This window comes from Aedes aegypti, chromosome 3, assembly GCF_002204515.2.
Source record: "Aedes aegypti strain LVP_AGWG chromosome 3, AaegL5.0 Primary Assembly, whole genome shotgun sequence".
NCBI classification, from domain to species: Eukaryota; Metazoa; Arthropoda; class Insecta; order Diptera; family Culicidae; genus Aedes; species Aedes aegypti.
The window spans coordinates 206,286,988-206,307,922 of record NC_035109.1 but is presented as its reverse complement, the minus strand read 5'-3'; the positions used below and the strand labels follow the sequence as shown (position 1 = coordinate 206,307,922).

The following is a 20,935-nucleotide window of genomic DNA, read 5'->3' as shown; positions in this document are numbered from 1 at the left end:
TCGTTTGCTATAGGTGACAGACGACGGAAGAGAATCTAGGATAGCACTTTGTAGGCGGCGTTTAGGATGGTGATTGCACGATAATTTTCACACTCCAGTTTGTCGCCCTTTTTGTAGATAGGGCATATAACGCCTTGCTTCCACTCCTCCGGTAGCTGTTCCGTTTCCCAGATTCTGACTATCAGCCGATGCAGACAAGCGGTCAACCTGTCCAGGCCCATCTTGATGAGTTCGGCTCCGATACCATCCTTGCAGCCTTGTCGTTCTTGAGCTGTTGAATGGCATCCTTAACTTCCCCCATCGTGGGAGCTGGTTGGTTTCTGCTGTCCGCTGTGCTGACGTAGCCATCGCCTTCGCTGTCCTGACCTTCTGTGCCTGTGTTCTCTGCGCCATTCAGGTGTTCATCGTAGTGCTGCTTCCACCTTTCGATCACCTCGCGTCCGTCCGTAAAGATGCTCCCATCCTTATCCCGGCACATCTCAGCTCGCGGCACGAAGCCTTTGCGGGATGTGTTGAGCTTCTCATAGAACTTCCGCGTTTCTTGAGAACGGTACAGAAACTCCATCTCTTGGCATTCCACCTCTTCCAGGCGGCGCTTTTTGTCCCGGAATAGGCGGGTTTGCTGTTTCCGCTTCAGTCTGTATCGTTCCACGTTTTGCCGCGTTCTATGCTGCAGCATTGCAGCCCGCGCTGCATTCTTCTCCTCTATAACCTCCTGGCACTCCTCGTCGAACCAATCGTTTCTTGAGCTCCGTTCCACATATCCGACAACGCTTTCGGCAGCGTCGTTAATGGCTGCTTTGACTGTCCTCCAGCAGTCCTCAAGAGGGGAGTTAGATTCATGGATCAACTTAACTGTAATTTTTACAACTTATAGGGTGTCCAAGAAAGTATGGGCACGACTTTGATCATGAGAATCATATTTTTTAACAAATAAATACTTTTATATTTTTTCCTTAGGGTATTTCAAATGCTACCTATTCGCGTAGAGAATTAACAGCTATTCAAATCAATAAATATTATTTTTGTTTTTAATAAACCTTTTCAATTTGTTACTATAAAAAATGCGTTGAAACAACAAAAGAAAAACTTTACATTAAATGATAGTTTTATTTGTTTCAATTTCCTTCATTGTTAATTAAAATAATCATGCGTAGAACAAAAACTGTCCCACCATTTTGGTTTTGATTGGAAACAGCGAGAATGTGAATATTTCTAGTGCGTTGAATTAGATCAAAGTGCAAGACGTGCGGAAAATTTATGTTTAAGGAATTCAGGTCATCGATTTTTTATCAAAGTTTTAGAGTACACATAAACTATAATCTCAGTTATTTGTGGTAAGTTTTGGCCTTTCTTTCTAAATTTTTGTTTTCACTAGAAAAATTCAACTATTGCAGTCAACTCCTACACTAGCTGATGGTTTCATCCTATTGCTTTGTCGCGGAGCGGATAATGCTCGTCTTCCAGTCAAATGGATTATGGAGCAAGTTTCATATACTTACGTAAAATTAAAATAAGGTAGACTTTTAAAAGCGATTATCGTAATTTGATTAATTTTCAACTGGTTTCAGGGGACTGGGAGCAACAAAGATGAATTTTTATTTCAAACAAAAACATTTTCACATAAAAAAACCTTGTTATTTGTTTGAAAAAAAACGATAGGTTTTATTTTAATGCAAAAAATTGTTGTTTCAAAAGGAAAAAAAGTTGAATCAAAAAACAATTTTATTGCGCCACATAAACCCAGCTGTCAAATTCAACAATAAATATTTTTAAACCAAATTACGAGTGGTTATTGAAACAATGAAATGATACAGATATATTATTGTTATGATACAGAATATATTTGATTTTAAAAATGTTTTCTCTGCGTGTTTTTTTTCAATTTTGTTTGATAGAATAACCTTTTATATTGAAATTCTTTATTTTTTTAAATCAATTCTTTTCGTGCCAGCACCTACCTTTCTTTTGTGTTTTGTTGGAACTTAACTACAGTCGAAGCGCGTTATAACGACATCGCAAGGGACCGTCGCAATAGAGAAAAGTCGTTATAGAGAATAGATATAAAATTGAATTATCTTTCATGGGACCGAAAAATGTCGCTATAGAGAGCTTTTGTCGTTATGAAAGTTGTCGTTATAACGAGCTTCGACTATAGTAACGAATGTTTTTATCGAATTCCTTCGATGTGATGAGCTCAAATACATTGTATCTAAGATGATCCACAAGTATGGTGAAGTTATGTTCGAAGTATTGTAAAATTTTATTCAAATTGTTACGGGTGTCGACTCAATTTTGGGAATAAAATTCCCTGACTCTCCCTGACCTTCCAGTCGTTTCCAGACCACTGAATTGATTAATTTGAACCGAAATAAGTACGATTCGTACAAGAAGATACATATCCGACGATTTGCATGATATATACTCTATTTTATAGGTTGTATTAATACACTGAGCGACGCTTATATTTTACTGAGATATACCTATCAGATGACAATCTTCAGCGATTATTCATGTTGATATGCTAAAACTGTGCAATTGAGTTTTTATTTACTCTTCAAGCTTGAAAATACGTATGAACAAAGATGTAATCGGCTACTGAGCTACCTCAGATATAATTTCAGGCATAAACAATGTTGGACACTTTCCTGATTATAACTTTTTTTATAAGGTACTGCGGTGCAAGTGGGTAAATGGGGTAAGTGAACATAATTGTTATATTTTACTGAATATGTGAACTAACACCATTTAGGCCATTCAGTACATTACGATAAGTAATGTTCCCAAGTAACACAGAAAACATCTTCTCAGTCAGTTATTCGAAAATGATGTTATAATCAGATGTTAAAGGTAAAATCCAATACATCTTCTGTTTTAAAACAGTTCTGGCGAAGTTTTACAAGAACATATCTCTTCGGCAAACTCAGAAACAGTGTTTATGTTATATTCCTGAATGACAAATGTATATATTACTTAAATAAAGCACTCATCATTACTAAACTTCAGTCAATGAAAATTTAGTTATAAAGTTGCTTTTGAATACATATTTCGTACATATTTGTTTCATTGTTTTGATAGAGATGTTATAGTTATATTTTTTTATGTCAAACAAAAAACATATTTAGCATATGTCTCTTTGACAACTAAGTTTCTCTTCGAAGATGGATGCAGAAACTTGAAGCAAAACAAAACCTGTGGCGAACAGTTAAGTTAATTGGTAGTTAATGCAAGCGGAGGATAGAAATGATTGAAAACATACACGAAAATAGTGCGCAAATGAAAGTTCGTCAGATGTAATTTTTTCAATGGGAACGAACATTACACATCAACGACGATATTTGATATTTTCAATGAATTAAACAGCATTTATATTTGTTGTTTTGAACACGTACTCGATACGTATTTAAAACTTCATTCATACACAAAATTGCTTCCAGGCATCTTTCCAAAGCCATGCCACGTTACATCACCGATCAGAAAAATCAATAACTGTAGAATTTTCATTGCAAGCGATTTACATATAGCTGAATTACGGTTTTTAGTACGGAAGGTCAGGAATGTGTTCGACCCGGCTTAAACTTTTGATGTCTCTCGAATACTACATTCTATTAAATCAAAACATATTAACCAATTGATTTTTTTAGGTTTCTAATCCAATAAATATTACAAAGAGTTTTTACCTACCCTGTTGGCATCTGATTGAATCCACCATGTTTATCGCTTGTTCATCCAAAGAAAAAAAATCACACAATCGGATAAATTGCACTGAACACACTTCGCAATTCCGCATCTTTTAAATGGCGCTTCAATAAACAAGGGGTACAACACTCAGTTACACCAGAAATCTAACACGGCACATAAAAAACATACACCATACGTGCACAAATATTACTTTATATTTTGAAACTCGTAATTTGATAAAACAAAAAATCCCAGCTAAATTTAATACAGCAAGGTATTTGTTTTTCCTCACGTTATTTGCACCACTTGAAGTCAATGGTTAATCTTATTTGTTTTTGTTTTTTGAGCTGTCAAAACAATTCAAATATCTAATACACTATGTGCTCTTGTATTCTAATACGACAAATTACGTCTTGATAACTTGATTACAACTCCTTGGTTATTATGATGTATGATATAACTTTGATATAGCAAATCAGAATGCTATGTGAAGTATGAAATAGGAATTGTAAAACATCCAATTGGACTATGAAAGATGTTTTAAAACTTTCATCGCCTGCGCTTTTTCGGTTATAAAGGTGTATGAAATTTGGTATTGTACATTCGAACCAAAACAGCAATGATGTATGAAAGGTGTATTTTGACCACATTTATGACAAAATGTGTTACTTGGGTTACTTATGTTATTGTTCATTGGAACGCCTTAACTAATGTTGAAGGCAATAGAAATCGTAAATATAACTGTTAGTTATTAGTTGTTCAAAAAGATAAACTTTTCACTTGCCCCACTTGTGAGTTATAACACTATTATAATCATCCACCATGATTTCTAGTGGAATAAAGATATCTTGAAATTGAGCTATTTCTTTTTTTCAATTCTAGCCATTGCCAAAGAACTTTGTTGGAGAATTGCTTCAAAAAATTGCACATAGATTACTCAGAAATTCCTTTTGAAATTATTTAACACATTTTTCCAGATATGCTTTCAATACTTGTCCATTAACTCTTCAAAGATTTTCCCTAGAAGCTCCTCATCTCCAAAATTCTCTTGAAATTGTTAGAGAATTTCTTTAAGTCTCGAATTTTACCAAGAATAGCATTTGAAATTCCTAGGATTATTTCAGGAATACTTCTAAAGATATTTTTCAGGAATCACAAAGATTTTTTCCCCAAAATGTTTTCATTTTTTTCTTGGAATAATTTCAACAATTTTTCATTATGCATTGTTACAGGTAATTTATTTTAGTTGATATTTTAGGATTCCGATGTGAATAACGCCTAGGTTTTCTCTCCGATGAATTTAGTTCACAGATCTACAGAACTTGACCTTTTGCGTTGAAAATTTGATGAATTGGATAATCAAACGATCAAATGTTTAGCTCAGAGCGTTGATTGGCTCCTTAGACTACACTCAAAATAATCCAAACGTCATTGCGAGATGCTAAGCAGTCGTGAAAAAAAAAACTCCAGTGAAATAGCAAATAGTGCTTTTTGAGAACATCTCAATGGTAGCAGCAATCGTACAAGCTTTCTCAGTTGATATATCTTTGATTTCCAGAGAATGCCTTATTGTGATCCACAAAAATAGGAAACAGTTTTATATGCCCATGATTTCTACCATCTATGCTTTAACTAATAATCGGAGTTTCGGAGTTCTCATTCATTCTGATAGCGATGGAATTCTATTAAAATGCTTGAAAACTTGTGTTTAGTATGAGCCCAAACGATTTTATTAGCAACATCAAAATCGTCAAATATCGACTAAACCTGAAGGTGTTGTGATCAGTGCTGTAAAATGTCAAATTTTTGGAAAATTTAAAATGCTTGTAGCACTACTCTCCCATGCGAAATATCGCAGCAGCAAGTTTTGCCAACCGATAGTAATTCGGAAAACTTGTGATGCATCCCAAACTTTTTATGCAGCTGAAGTCGAATACTGAACCACAAAGCTCAACATGGATTCTTGCTGTTTTTTTTTGTATTAGGAAAGCTTTTCATAATTCGAAATATCTTTGACATCCTACGGTTTTCGTAAAGCAGGAAAAAGCAGGACAAAATTTGAAATATTAAAAATAAATCAGGACACATCGAAAGACGCTAAAAATCAGAACATGTCCTGCTAAATCAGGACGGATGGTAACCCTATTCCCGTGGAGTGGTAATATGTGGTGTGTTTTGGAGAGGATCTTTCATTGATGATACGATGTGATGTTTGGTGATTGTTGTGAATGGTCGTCTGCGAAACGTTTGACGAGAGGATGTGGAGTGGTTAAAATCAAACTTGAATTTATTCTACGCCTGACGTGAGGTGACAATTGTTGGTGTTGTATAGCGAGATGACAATTCTCGACTCGAGTGAAGTGACTCGCCGTGTAAATCAAATGGAGAGTCACTTCACTCGAGTCGAGTATTGTCACCTCGTTATACGAGGTCCTAAAATGTTTGATGAATTCTTGTTTTTATTTAATAACACGAAAGAGCATGTTCCTGCAACTACTTAAGCAATTTTACCCGCTCAAATTACGGCTATTCCATATTTAAACCACAGACAAACAGACGTAACACTCTAATTGATTTTAACGCACAGCAGAATAGCGCCCAATTCTGATATTTTGTAGTTGGCCGACGGGCCACTCGTAACGTTTGCATCGCTTTTGTTCGAGTTTGACGTTTGCTCACTACCGCCACCTAGTTCGCGGTTGGCCAAACGAAGTATTTTTAGCACTGAGCGTAAATGTTTACGTGACTATTGTTGTGAAACGATCTCTGCCGAGACAAAAGTGGCTTAGATCGGACCGGCTAGCAACAAAAAACGCCACAAATTCATAACATACTGTGCAAGCTTTATTACGACTTCCGGGCCACAAACATCCTCTCTGTTCTAGCTACCTAGCACCCTGCTTCTCTAACTTCTTTCTTATTCTTTCTCTTCATTCTCTTTCTTCCTACTCACGGTTCTTCTGGGTGCACCCAAACCATCCGGACGTCACCGTGATCCTCCGGAATCTCCTGCTGTTGGCTGTTCCAAGGCTTCCGACGTTCCTTAAGGCCGTCTGCCACAGCTCGCCTCGACGACTAGCTAGTATCCCTTCACAGCTCCGATCTGGCGGCCCACTGAGGTCGTCGTCTCCCGCGAATTCTTGGTTTGACTCGTGGCTCGCTCAAAGTAACACGCCCAATCTCCTGCTCTTCCCATGAAATCCAACCGGCAATCGCACTTGCTCGCGCTCGGGTCCCCAAAGGCGTGCGATCCGGTCGATAGTCGTGCTCGCTCGCACTCGAATCCCGAAGTCATGCAATCCGGTTGGCAGTCGTACTCCCTCGTGCTCAGATCTTGAATTTCCGCTACTCCAGCCACAGTAAAGAAAAAGCCCTGAAGGGAAACAAGTCCCTTAATATTTATCGTTATCAACTGTAGGGTGTAAACTTACTTCTGATCCAGAAGGCTTTTCGTCTGTCTTCAGCTGGGCCGTCTGTCTTCGGCTGGGCCGTCTGTCTTCGGCTGGGCCTTGATGCGGCGATCGAAAATGGTCCTCGAACGCAAGGAATGCCTGCGGCGGAAGGATTAGCGCCGTCCCCGACTTGAGGGTCTGTCGAACTGCATTAGAACGATTTAGTTGTATTTTGGTCAGCTTTTCCGACTGGATTGTCTTACCTGGGAGTATTTGTTTCGGCGGGAGCACTTTTAGGTTGGATTAGCGCCGTCCCCGACTTAAGGGGCTGTCGAACTGGCAGTATTTGTTTCGGCGGGAGCACTTTTGGGATCGATTAGCGCCGTCCCCGACTTAAGGGGCTGTCGAACTGGCAGTATTTGTTTCGGCCGGATCACTTTTAGGTTCGGATTTTCCGGACCTGAAAACTTTGGTAGCTGCTGTCGGCCCAACGAATCACTTGTATCTGCCTCGTGTGTGTTTGACCGGAACTACAGTCAGCGACTTTCGCTATGTTTCCAGTGACAGATGATTTTCGCTATGTTGTTTACTCAACCCTTGTCGCACACTTAGAAAAATCTACACGTCAAGGTCCTGTGTTTTACTTATAGATTTGCGCAAAGAGGAAAACCACATGATTTGAGTGTGGTAGCCATAAGGATTTCGTAATTTACATCACGGTATAATAACATGTGTATCAACATTAGGTTGTCATGTGAAACAAACATGAATGTCTAAATATTAAATCATGAAAACCAACTGATTTGCTTATTGAATTCGAAATGTAGTGGCTTTAGATAGTTATGTGTGATAGAACATGAATGTCATGAGACTGAAAGAAGAAATTTGGTAGAAGAACTCTTGCTCCCCAAAATATGGATTCGAGGCTCCTCTGCTTGTCGCAAGCTCACTTGAATGTTTTTTTTTTCAAGCAAGTGAGTCAGCAACAAGCGTGGCGCCGCAAATCCATATTTTGGGAAGCCCAGGATTAGCATATTTCATTTTATTCGAAGCTGAAAGCAAGGAAAATCTGTTAGTGGAATTTGATTCTCTAACACCATACATTTTATCCAATGCTGGAAGTAATGCATTTCATTTATAGAAAATTAGAATGAACTCATCATCTTCACTCGGATATCTTCACTAATTGAAAGAAAAACGAATCCGAAAATTTTCCTCTAACACTTTCAGCTTCAGAATTTGCTTCTTTTCTTTGGAACATGATGATGACTGTCGTTCGACACGAGGTCCGACCGCAATTGAGTTCACTATGGGTTGATCAATAACAATTTAGAAATTTGGAACACGGAAATCGACAGCAAGCTCATCGATTTCAAATCGACCAACTTGAACATGATGAGCATGACACAAGATAACCATAAGTTAAACACACTGAATCCGTGTTGGATGATGATCTATGCACCCATAGGTTGACACACACGAATTTGAAATGGAAAACTTCAGGAACTTATGGGGAAAATTATGGAATTCATGTTGTCGGTTGATGAATCGGTCCATGAAGCAAAACTAAAGAATTGAATGTGTAACACACACGAGGTTTGTAAGAAAATCACAACAAATCGATATAGACGTTCATGAATCGATCCATAATTTTAAGCACACGGATCAAACGTGTGGATTTTTCTCAGTGCACATTTTGGTTCGAATGCACGGAAAACTTTTGTTTGTGGTTTTTATCTTTACGCTTGCACATATCAACACACCCAATGACTGATAGCCAAATTAACTTATGTAACACAACCTTACCACAGGCGCAGAGTTTTTTGTGAGCGCTGGCAGGCAGCTCACAAAAAACTCTCAGACTCACTTCTACAAGAAGTCGCAGAGAGACTGGAGCAGATCCGAAGGTTATCACTTAAGCAGACCTTAAGATTTTGATAACTACAGCCAAACTAACAAACGTGAGCTATCGCGCTCACCAGATCCAAAAGCTCAAACATTAACAAAACAAACATAACAGCAGCGAGTCCTGCCAAAGGTGATCTGAACGCTCACTAATGAGCAAATGTCTCTGCGCTAGTTCTTGTCCCATCTTCTATGCTTTGCCGTTCCTGTGGCAAACATTCAAGACGATCTATGCTAGTTTTAAGAGCTACACTAAAACTAGAGATCAAAACATGTAACGAAATGTACATTTAATGTTGGCTAATATGAGAACGATAATAGTGGATGTTGTCAGTTACGATTGAGAAAAGGGCGCATTTCCTCGACCTAAATCACTACGAGCCCAGATAGGAGGCTTTACCGCGCCCCCCGGTCGCGTTACTTTAGAGGAAGATTTCGTAGTGACCCCCATGCAACCGACTACCACTTCGTTCAAAACCTGTGCCTGGAGATCAGTCAATGTCTCTCGGTTGGATTCACTCCTCCGACAGCAGTATGCCCAATCGGTTGATCGGCGACGAATGCGCGCTCTAGGTCCGACGACTTGTGGTCGACTGCTATGGGCTCCACTGATGATTGCTTGATGGCTCGTTGTGTTGGAGGTTCAGACCGTGTTCGACAGATGATACTGGTGTTCTGGTCCACTGGTATGCAAGAACCGGCGAGGTTTCGGTTCGGTGATCTTGGTCCTCTAGCCTCTGCCGCAGAACGTGTTTTGGTGAAGCACATGCTCGTCGTCAACAGCTCCTTGCTCGCTGTCTGCATAACTTGTACGGCATTTGGAGCCACCTTACTAGTTTTTGGAGTCCCAATCTCCCTCGCCGGCTGTGCTCTCCGACTTCCCTTGCACCGACACTGTTTCAGGTATTTGGGGCCATCCTCTAACTTTCAGGGTTCCAATCCCCCGAGCCTTCCCTAGGCTCTGTGCTACTCTGGCGTTGTGTCATGGTTGTCTTTCCTCTTTTTTGGTATTTGGGGCCTCCCTACTTGCTAGCTAGCTTTCAGGGTCCCAATCTCCCGGGCCTTCCGTAGGCTTGTGCTTCTGCTGCGTTGTCGCTGTTTCTGGTCTTTGGAGCCTCCCTACTAACTTGGTCGTTTTCGGGGTCCCAATCTCTCGGGCCTTCCGTAGGCTTGTGCTTCTGCTGCGTTGGCGCTGTTTCTGGTCTTTGGAGCCTCCCTACTAACTTGGTCGTTTTCGGGGTCCCAATCTCCCAAGCCTGTCGTAGGCTCCGCTGCGTACTCCTCCTCTCAGTACAGTCCAGGTGCGATTCCGCTGCGCCTGATAGTGGCCGTAAGCTTCGAATCCGCGTCGAACCGAACTCAATCGTCGATCTCCGGCTCTCCACTCCTCCTATCCAGAAGCCAGCTGGTGTACTGCAGAGATCCCTGCTTCCCGTTTCCAGAAATGCAAGGTGCGATTTCTCACGCTTCTGTTATACGACCGCAATGCGTGTGTTGTTTACTTCTCGGCGAAGGCAGTTGTCTGCAAAGTGTTTGCTTTCATAGCTGGACGCTGGTCAAGGTGGAGAGGTAGTCTAAAAAATGTTGTTGCTCATCACACCTGACGGAAAATGCTGGATTCAGCTCAGCTTAGAACTTCTTCGGCTGGAAAATGCCGCTGAGTGAGGGCTTCGATTCTGGTGCAGAGAGATGAAACTTGTGCGGAGCAGCACCGTCTAGGTCCTCCGTGATTCCGGAGCGCGTTGTGTTTGTTCTTCACTGCGTTCCTTCTGCTACCCATGGGTGTTGTCTGTTGATCGTTCTGCACACAAGAACCTTGACCGCTTCGCGTGTTTTGCTGATTCTCCGTAGATAATCTGTGGTTGGCAGCCATTGCTGCTTACATAGCTTGATAAAAAGGCTTCCTTAGTCCGGTTTTATGTCCTTGGTATGGTACTGTCCTCGTTTGCCATCCCTAACGTCTTCCAGCATGTACAGGTTGCTTCCCAAGACCTTAATCACTGTAGCCGGAACGAACTTGGAGTCAAGCTTGCGATTTATATGATCTACCTTGGATGACTGAGTGAACGTTCTTCGCCATACGAGATCTCCGACCTTGAATACGATGTCCCTTGTTCTCATATTGTACCGCTGCTTTGTCTTTTCGTGGTTGTTCTTGATGCGCTGGATAATGAATTCGTGGATACGGCGGATCGCAGAGAGACGTACTTCCTGCGCTACCTTCGGATCATCGGGCGTGTTCAACTCCTGCTGAGTATATAGGTCAGTGTGCAGTATTAGTTCTCTACCGAAGTTTGCAACGTGCGGACTGACACCGGTGGCCTCGTGTTTTGCTCCGTTGATAGCTGCTACAATGGCTTGCAGGTTTTCGTCCCATCCACGGTGATCTTCGTCCAACAGGGCTCGTATGCAAGTGATCAGAACTCTGTTCACCCTTTCCGCATTGTTCACCATTGGACAGTAGAACGCAGTCTTCATATGGATGATGTTGTGCTTGGAGATTAAAGCCTTGAATGCTGCTGATAGGAATTGCTTCCCATTGTCCGAGAGGATGATACGAGGTCGAGAGTACCGCAAGAAGACGTGCTGTTCTAGGAAGTCTACCATTTTCACCGAATCTGCTGAACGCATGGGATGAACGACGACGTACTTGGTCACCCAGTCTACCACGACCAGCATCACTGTGTTTCCGGCGCGAGAACGGGTGAATGGGCCTACGAAGTCTACCGAAACCAACTCCCATGGCACGCGAGCAGGTTTAGGGCCACCCATGTTCGGCATCATTGTTCTGTTCGGCGCCTTGCTTGCTTTGCATGTTTCGCACGCCCTAACGTACCGTGCTATGTCCTCAATCATTTTCGGCCAATAGAAGTGGTTCTGTAGCTTCTGCCATGTTTTCCGGAAGCCAAGGTGAGCCCCTGAGGCTGAATCATGGAACTTCGCAATCACTCCAGCTCGCTGGTTGAGCGGCACGACCTTCTTCCACTTGTGTGTCAAGGCTCCTTCTTCATTTTTGCTGCTGCAGTTCTTGTAAAGCTCTTGGTTCACCACACGGAAATCCGGAAATTTGTCCCCGGCTTCCTGCACTCTTTCCATCAGCTTCTGATACCACTGATCGATGGCGGCGTCTGCGGAAAATACCAGCGGGCTAACAATCCTGGAAAGCGCGTCCGGAACTATGTTGATTTCGCCCTTTCGATACTTTATGTCGAAATCGAATGCGTTTAGTCGTAGTATCCACCGGCTCATGAGCGCTGTAGGGTTTTTCATCGATCTCAAATAGCTCAATGCTGAGTGGTCGCAGTGAACGGTAAATTTTGTACCCTCCACGTACCCTCGGAATTTCTCTATTGCTCTTATCACGGCTAGGCATTCACGTTCGGTTACCGAGTATTTCCGCTCCGACGACGACAGCTTCTGAGAGAAATAGGCAATCGGGTGCTCTTCTCCGTCTGTTTCTTGCGTCAACACCGCCCCAATGGCTACGTCGCTCGCATCGCAGGCAATCGCAAACGGCTTAGTGTGATCTGGCATTGCTAGAACAGGCGCTGATACGAGTGCTGACTTTAATTTCAGGAACGCATCTTCTGCATCCTTTGTCCACCGGAACTTCGTTTTCGTTTTGGTCAGCTCCGTCAGCGGTACTGCTATTTTGGAGAAGTCCGCTATGAACCTGCGGTACCAATTGCACATCCCCAGGAATCGTTGCACCTCTTTTCGGCATTGAGGAGCTGGGAAACGCACGATGCAGTCGATCTTCTCCTGATCTACATTCCATCCGCTCTGATTTAGCACATAGCCTAGATATTTCATTTCCTCCAAGCAAAACTTGGATTTTTCTGCGGATATGGTCAGACCGGCATCACTCAGCCGCTTGGCCACCTTTTCAAGCATCTCAATGTGTTCGTCGATCGATCTTGAACAGATGATGATATCATCGAGGTAGTGGAACACATGAGGTTCCAGATCTGCGAAGAGATGGGTCATCAGCCGCGCCAAGGCCTGACTCGCTGTGCATAACCCGAATGGTACCACTTTAAATTGAAAGTGCCCTCTTTGTGGTACCGTGAACGCTGTCACCGGACGAGATTTCTCTTCTAAAGGCAGTTGCCAGAATGCATCTTTCAGATCGATCGCTGATATGTAGTTGCATCCGCTTAGGTTATTCATAATAGCCGATATTTGTGGGATGGGATACCCCTCGTTCACCATCACCGAGTTCAGGTGGCGGGCATCCAGGCAGACTCTGTACTGGCCCGTCTTCTTCTTTACTGCAACCAGCGGATTATTCCATGGTGAATACAGCGCTTCCTCTATCACGTCGAGCTCCAGCATCCGGTCGATCTCTTTATTCACTTCGTCTAGAACGTACTTCGACATGGGGTAGTACCGTTGCTTCCGAGGCTTCGCTTCTCCGACGTCAATGCGATGGACGTATCGGTCGGTTCTTCCCAATTTACCGGGTTCTGCTTTTGGGAAATGGTTTATAGCTTCTTCCAATCTCCGCTTTTCGTCTACGGACAGCGACTTCATCGAGACTTGCTGAGGATCAACTCGCATGCCAGGCTCCAGGCTTATCGTGCAGCAGACTGGTTTGATGTTGAATGCGTTCCAGAAGTTCATTCCGAAGATCACACATGTCGGCAGCGTGGGGAGTAGCAACATCGTCACGACTTCATTCTTGTTGTTGTAGGCTATGGGTAGACGAGTGTATGATTGGATGCGATGCTCCGTGCCATCTGCTGTTCTTATGCCTCCAATTAGCGCTGTCTTCTGCAAGCCCAGTTCTTGTGCCATCTTCACGTTGTCGCCTCCTAAAATGGAGCAGTTGGCTCCGCTGTCGAGGAGGCCGGTGACTTGCTTTCCTAATACTTCCACTACTGCATGCGGACGATTGTCATTGTCGGGATTGATAATCAGTGAACTGATTTGGACTAGGTCGGGTATTACTGAGGGATCGTTATGGTGAAGCGAGGACTCCATACCCTCGATTACTGGTTCCCCGCTTGCGCGTTTCCCGAGCGTTGACGGCAGGTCGGGCAACTTCGCAGCGAGAATCCCTTCTGACCACAGCGATAGCAGAACAGCACCGCCTGTGGTTTGGCACAGTCCATGAAACGGTGTCCCTCTTCATCACAGTTCCAGCACATCATCACCGCTGGAGGTGCCCGTGCATTGGATGCATCCGCGGCTTGTTGGTTGCAGGGATTGGCCACTGATTGTTGGGGAAATTGATTGGACGACTGTCGTCCTCCTGCTTCTCGTCGATCGAACCTTAGCTTGAGCGCGTTTACTTGTTGGAGTATGGCTTCCATTCGCTGATCCACCTTTTCTTCCTCTTGCGTTGACTGCTCGGTTTCCGGAATGCACGATGGCAGCGACCCGCAGTCCCCATAGCTTTGCAGCTTCTCCGTCTCCAACGCATGGACCTTTCCAAATCTTTGAAGCGGTTGTTGAAGCTTTGATGAACGCAATGAGGAGTTCGGTGTGGCTAGTGCTGGCTCGATGAGTGCTCCATATGGCAACGAGATTCTTCGTTGGTGTTGTTGCAGTTTTCGAAGTTCATCTAGTTCCTTGCACGCCTTTACTAGCAAGCGTGTGGAGTGGTGCGATGCTGCGATGGGAGCGTAGGTGGAATTCATGTTCTTCTTGATGATGAACAGCTTCTCTGGATCGGTCATTGGAGGGTCGACGTACTGGAACAGAGTGGTAATGTCCTGGTAGAACTTGCTGAACGGCTCATCCTCCCCCTGTAGACGATGGTAGGCCTCTGCTCTCAGGATGTAGGCGTAACTCGCTGGAAGGAATTCGTGCCTGATCAGTCGCTTGAAATCATCCCAGGATACCAACTCGCCAGTCACGTAAACGTTGCTATACCAGTCGAGCGCGTCATCCATTAGCAGGTGCTTGACGTTCTTCAACAATACGTCCTCAGGAACTCCCTCGGATGCTGCGAAGATTTCTACGCGTTGTAGAAAAGTATTCAGCGATGACCCGTCTTTCTCGCCTTTATACCTAAATGGCCAATTGTGGATTGCCTTCAGTGTTCTTCTTTCCTCCAACAACGGCCTTGGGAAGTATTCTTGTGGTCTCTGGTTCAGCTGTCGTAGAAGATCGGCTCGGAGTTGATAGTAATCTTCTCTGGCGTCAGCTTCACCTGCTTCTGCTCTAGGCGGTTCGTACGGCGGAGGTGGCATGCTGCTAATCGTCGGTTCACGCCGGCCGAAATCTTTCTCCATGGTGAATCTGTTGCTGGTTGCCACCCGCTGCCTTAACGTTCCCCGACCTCTTCCTCGGTTGGCAGACAAAACTTCCAAGGACTCTGCTCCCCTTTCGTTGTCGTGTTGAGTTGAGTTCATCCGCTGCGGCCGATTATCCAACGCTTCAATCCCTGGAGATGTAGACTGCCTTTGCGGATGTCCAGCTTGCTCGATGTCCACATGATTCGACGAACTTGAACGAAAAGACGGGTTTCCCTCTGCGTCGAATCCTCGGAAATCTGCCTCTGCTAATATCGAAGTCTGGCTGGTCCTTTTCGGAATTGCACCGGTGCTGCTTTGGTTCACACTTTCACTATTCACGGGTCTGGCACTTTTTTTCGTTCTTCCCAGCGCATCGTCCACATCCTCCAACGAAAACTGTACTAGTAGTGATAATGTGGCGTGCGTGTCGACAAAAACCTCCGGCGGATCGATAATTGCCAGTCTATCCCGATAGTGAATCAATCGCGATCGTATCAGACGCACGGCCGGGAGATCGCCGCGTTTCATCGCTGCTTCCACTTCTGGTAATAATTCGCGCACACGAGTTTGACATTGACTGATATTGTCCCCCGCATCCATTACGTGGGAGGAACTGTCATAAATAATGCCTCTAATCTCATCTTCCTGCATAAGAGCACGCAAGCGAACGGCCCTTGCCCTGCGAGGAAGTGCTCCGAGATTGTTAACATGGCGCAACGCCAATTCGTAACAGATCTCCTCTTCAGACAGGCTAGCTGGATCCATGATCCAAATGGTCTTAATTAGCCAACTAGACAAGAACTAATAAAATGGTAGGTTATACAAATGTGTTACTAAATAACAGAATTGTGCTTCAAACTCAACACAAATTCTAAAAACTACAAACCACAAACTAAAATGGTTCGTTTTGTTGGGCGCCAATGTTGTGAAACGATCTCTGCCGAGACAAAAGTGGCTTAGATCGGACCGGCTAGCAACAAAAAACGCCACAAATTCATAACATACTGTGCAAGCTTTATTACGACTTCCGGGCCACAAACATCCTCTCTGTTCTAGCTACCTAGCACCCTGCTTCTCTAACTTCTTTCTTATTCTTTCTCTTCATTCTCTTTCTTCCTACTCACGGTTCTTCTGGGTGCACCCAAACCATCCGGACGTCACCGTGATCCTCCGGAATCTCCTGCTGTTGGCTGTTCCAAGGCTTCCGACGTTCCTTAAGGCCGTCTGCCACAGCTCGCCTCGACGACTAGCTAGTATCCCTTCACAGCTCCGATCTGGCGGCCCACTGAGGTCGTCGTCTCCCGCGAATTCTTGGTTTGACTCGTGGCTCGCCCAAAGTAACACGCCCAATCTCCTGCTCTTCCCATGAAATCCAACCGGCAATCGCACTTGCTCGCACTCGGGTCCCCAAAGGCGTGCGATCCGGTCGATAGTCGTGCTCGCTCGCACTCGAATCCCGAAGTCATGCAATCCGGTTGGCAGTCGTACTCCCTCGTGCTCAGATCTTGAATTTCCGCTACTCCAGCCACAGTAAAGAAAAAGCCCTGAAGGGAAACAAGTCCCTTAATATTTATCGTTATCAACTGTAGGGTGTAAACTTACTTCTGATCCAGAAGGCTTTTCGTCTGTCTTCAGCTGGGCCGTCTGTCTTCGGCTGGGCCGTCTGTCTTCGGCTGGGCCTTGATGCGGCGATCGAAAATGGTCCTCGAACGCAAGGAATGCCTGCGGCGGAAGGATTAGCGCCGTCCCCGACTTGAGGGTCTGTCGAACTGCATTAGAACGATTTAGTTGTATTTTGGTCAGCTTTTCCGACTGGATTGTCTTACCTGGGAGTATTTGTTTCGGCGGGAGCACTTTTAGGTTGGATTAGCGCCGTCCCCGACTTAAGGGGCTGTCGAACTGGCAGTATTTGTTTCGGCGGGAGCACTTTTGGGATCGATTAGCGCCGTCCCCGACTTAAGGGGCTGTCGAACTGGCAGTATTTGTTTCGGCCGGATCACTTTTAGGTTCGGATTTTCCGGACCTGAAAACTTTGGTAGCTGCTGTCGGCCCAACGAATCACTTGTATCTGCCTCGTGTGTGTTTGACCGGAACTACAGTCAGCGACTTTCGCTATGTTTCCAGTGACAGATGATTTTCGCTATGTTGTTTACTCAACCCTTGTCGCACATTTTGGTTCGAATGCACGGAAAACTTTTGTTTGTGGTTTTTATCTTTACGCTTGCACATATCAACACACCCAATGACTGATAGCCAAATTAACTTATGTAACACTATGTTTCAAATTGATAATTGTTCTAGCTGTTATACGTCTGTTTGTCTGTGTTTAAACTTTAATTTTTAAAATGGTTCCGAATATGAACCTTGACACTTTTGATCATGTTTGACGTTCACTTTTTCGACAAAAACACCACAGGGGTTGTAGTTTTAACACTGGGGTTGTTCCTATCTGACATTTCGGAAGGGACACGAAAAACAAAATACACTCCCGTGCAAAAGTTAGGGTTCACCCCGTCAAAAACATACGAAAGTGTTCTGTCCATATCTCTGTGATTACACGTCCAATTGAAACTGTTTAAGCCGCATTCGAAAGGCAAAGAGTTATTCTTACTTCGTATGTATTTTTCCAAAAACTTTTTTTTAATTTTGTATACTAAATTTATACTTTAAATTGTGACATTTTTCAAAAAACACACTGAAAAATCATGTCTAATTTTCTCAGCATTGGGTCGTCAAAAATTTCAAATCAAAGTGTCATTAGAATCGTAATCTTATATTTTTTGAAGAGCACTCATGAAATTTTTGCGGAAAAATCTGAAAAGTATTCAAAATCAATGAAACATTCAGTCAAGTCATCGTGCAAAAGTTTGGGTTCACCCCTCAGTATGATGCAAATCGTGCAAAAGTTTGGGTTCACCTGAACCACACGCACATCATTTTTGTCAATATCTCTGCCATTTTTCAACCGATTTTAATAGTTTAAAGCTTTTTCGAGCGCAAATAATGGCTCGTACATGATTGGTTTGAGATTTCACAGATTTAAGTAAGTTCAGGTGAATCCAAACTTTTGCACGATACACCATACTGAGGGGTGAACCCAAACTTTTGCACGATGACTTGACTTACTGTTTCATTAATTTTGAATACTTTTCAGATTTTTCCGCAAAAATTTCATGAGAGCTCTTTAAAGAATATAAGATTACAATTCTAAAGACACTTTGATTTAAAATTTTGGTCGATCCAATGCTGAGGAAATTAGTAATGTTTTTTCAGTGTGTTTTTTTAAAAATGTCATAACTTTAAGTACAAATTTAGAATACAAAGTTCAAAGAATGTTTTTGGAAAAATACATACGAAGTAAGAATAACTCTTTGCCTTTTGAATGCGGCTTAAAGAGTTTGAATTGGACGTGTAATCACAGAGATATGGACTGAACACTTTTGCATGTTTTTTAGGAGGTGAACCCAAACTTATGCACGGGAGTGTACATCCAAAATTTGAGTTTAAGGTGTGTGACAAAATCTCAAAAATAGTAAAAAATTGTTTTTTTGGATTTAAACCAACGAAAAACATTTAATAAATGAGTAAACATGCGTTTTTGGCCTAAATTTAAGCGTTTGGTACTAAAATTGGGACAGGGCTTTAGGACCCTATTCTCACATCACCCCACTCGTAGAATAGACCCAACTGACTGAAGACAATTCCCTTCTGCCACGATGAGCCGGCTAGTGCGGTGTCTTTCAATGCCAACTTTGAACGAAACGAACGTAAGTAGCTTGTGGGTCGAAGCCGGACAAATAAAAATTGATCAGCTTTTCGAGGGGTGCGGCTGGATTCGTCAGGGGCAAGCTCCCAATTAGCCGAGGACATTTTCTCGACGGTACTGAATGTTTCGATCGAGGTATATGTGGTTTTGATGGTAGTGGGGTTCGTTGATAGTGTTGATTTGGAAGGTGTTATGTGCAATTTCCTGTCTCAATTCATCCAGTGCTTTGGAGTATTCGTCGGTCATTAAACTGATGTCATTATTGGTGGACGACATCATTTTCGAACAGGCCTTACATACCCAGAACAGTTGAGAGCAATCAGCTATCGTGTTACGAATTTTCTCGGACTGATGCACGCATTGCAGATGGAATGAAGATCTGCAGAAACCATTGCATAATATCTGATCTTCCTTCTTGACAGTGTTGGTGCAAGCAAAGCAAATAGTCTCCATCGCTGATAGTTGAAGCCGTTTACTCTTGAGATGTAGCTTTATTTTAAGAAATTCAGAAATTGAATATGTCAACGTAACGGGAAAACTAACCGTCGAATGTGTGCCCCGAATGTTGCTTGAAAGAGAATACAGCGCGGGGCAAGTTATTGACCGCAATCTGTGTGGCTATCAGCAGAGCCGTAGCGTGACCTCATGGCGCCCTTGGCAAACCTCCATTTGAGCGCCCCTTAGTCAAAGAATAATTTCGTTTTTATACAAGTTTGTATGTGATAAAAGTTTTCTAATAAAATACTAGACAAGCTATTCTACTACTTAAAATTTCCCAACTTGCAGCGAATGAAATAGGGGCAATGGGGGCTATATGAGCCACCCCGGTTTTGACCTCAAAAACAGTGTTTTAATGTTTAGTGTCATTATGATCTGCTAAAGGATGCCTCAAATAGCCACCACAGTAAAAACCGTAAGAATATTTGTTTGAACACTCAAGATATTTACAAAAATGTACAAATTTGTCCTTCGTCATGAAAAGCTTATAATTTTGGCAGTTTTTAATTAAGCTTATAAGACAATTATATCTATAATTCTGGTAAATTTTACTAATTCATTGAAACTTCTGATCATAATGAACAGTTCGTGAGCAAAATTAGATTTGTCATTGAAAAACAATATATTATTTTCAAGATGAAGGGGCGGGGCAAAATGAGCCACCTAGATTTAAGCAAAACAAACGATGTTTGGGACATAAAAATGCATTACCTAAATATACCAGATAACTTTTTTACTGCATAGTCATCTTTATGCACCATTATAAGTGGAACACTTTGCTAGAAAATAAGTTGAATCAAGTATCGCAATTTAGTACTAGTATAACATGGTCTGTTTACTATGTATTATGTATCGTTAAAAAATAAGCCGCTAGAATCAATAATTTCAAGCAAAGCTAATACAATTTCCTTTCCAATAATGTACTCTTCACTGCTAACGCTTCTCTATACTGTTTTAAATAAAAATCATTCGATTGAATGAGGTGGCTCATACTGCCCCGTAAGGTGGCTCATAATGCCTCATATGGTTGGTGATCACGTAGAAAAACATGGCTTTCCAAAAAGTTCCTGAAATAATTTCTAGAAAGATTCGCGAATTAGGCGAAACTTTCAAGATGTACACAATTTAAAAAACTATAGCTGTGAAATTGTAGCTTGATTGTCTATTCACTGCACTTGAACTTTTCCCCTTTCGATAATTTAACTATTAAAAAAACGCAAATTTGTAGAAGACGAAACTTCATCTCATGCAAAACCACACACTGTATTGATTACGCCTGTGTTTTTGTTTATCAAAGTGATGGGCGCATCTGAAATCGAAATCAAAACACGGCGAGAGTAAACGGCGACACTGTAAACAAAAAATAAACAAGGCGTACATGGCGGCCTAATTGAAAACAGAATGAAAACACGGCGCAAAAGTAATAGGCGACACTGAAAATAATATCGATT

General features: G+C 42.7%; 1 long non-coding RNA gene across 1 annotated transcript; it reads right to left on the bottom strand.

The window, feature by feature from the left end:
* Positions 1-6,503: 6,503 nt before the first annotated feature.
* LOC110678534 lies at positions 6,504-7,674 on the bottom strand. Its single transcript, XR_002501689.1, has 3 exons — positions 7,337-7,674; positions 7,113-7,279; positions 6,504-7,054 (listed from the first exon to the last, which is right to left on the bottom strand). It is a non-coding gene; the product is annotated as an uncharacterized LOC110678534 (long non-coding RNA).
* Positions 7,675-20,935: the final 13,261 nt, after the last annotated feature.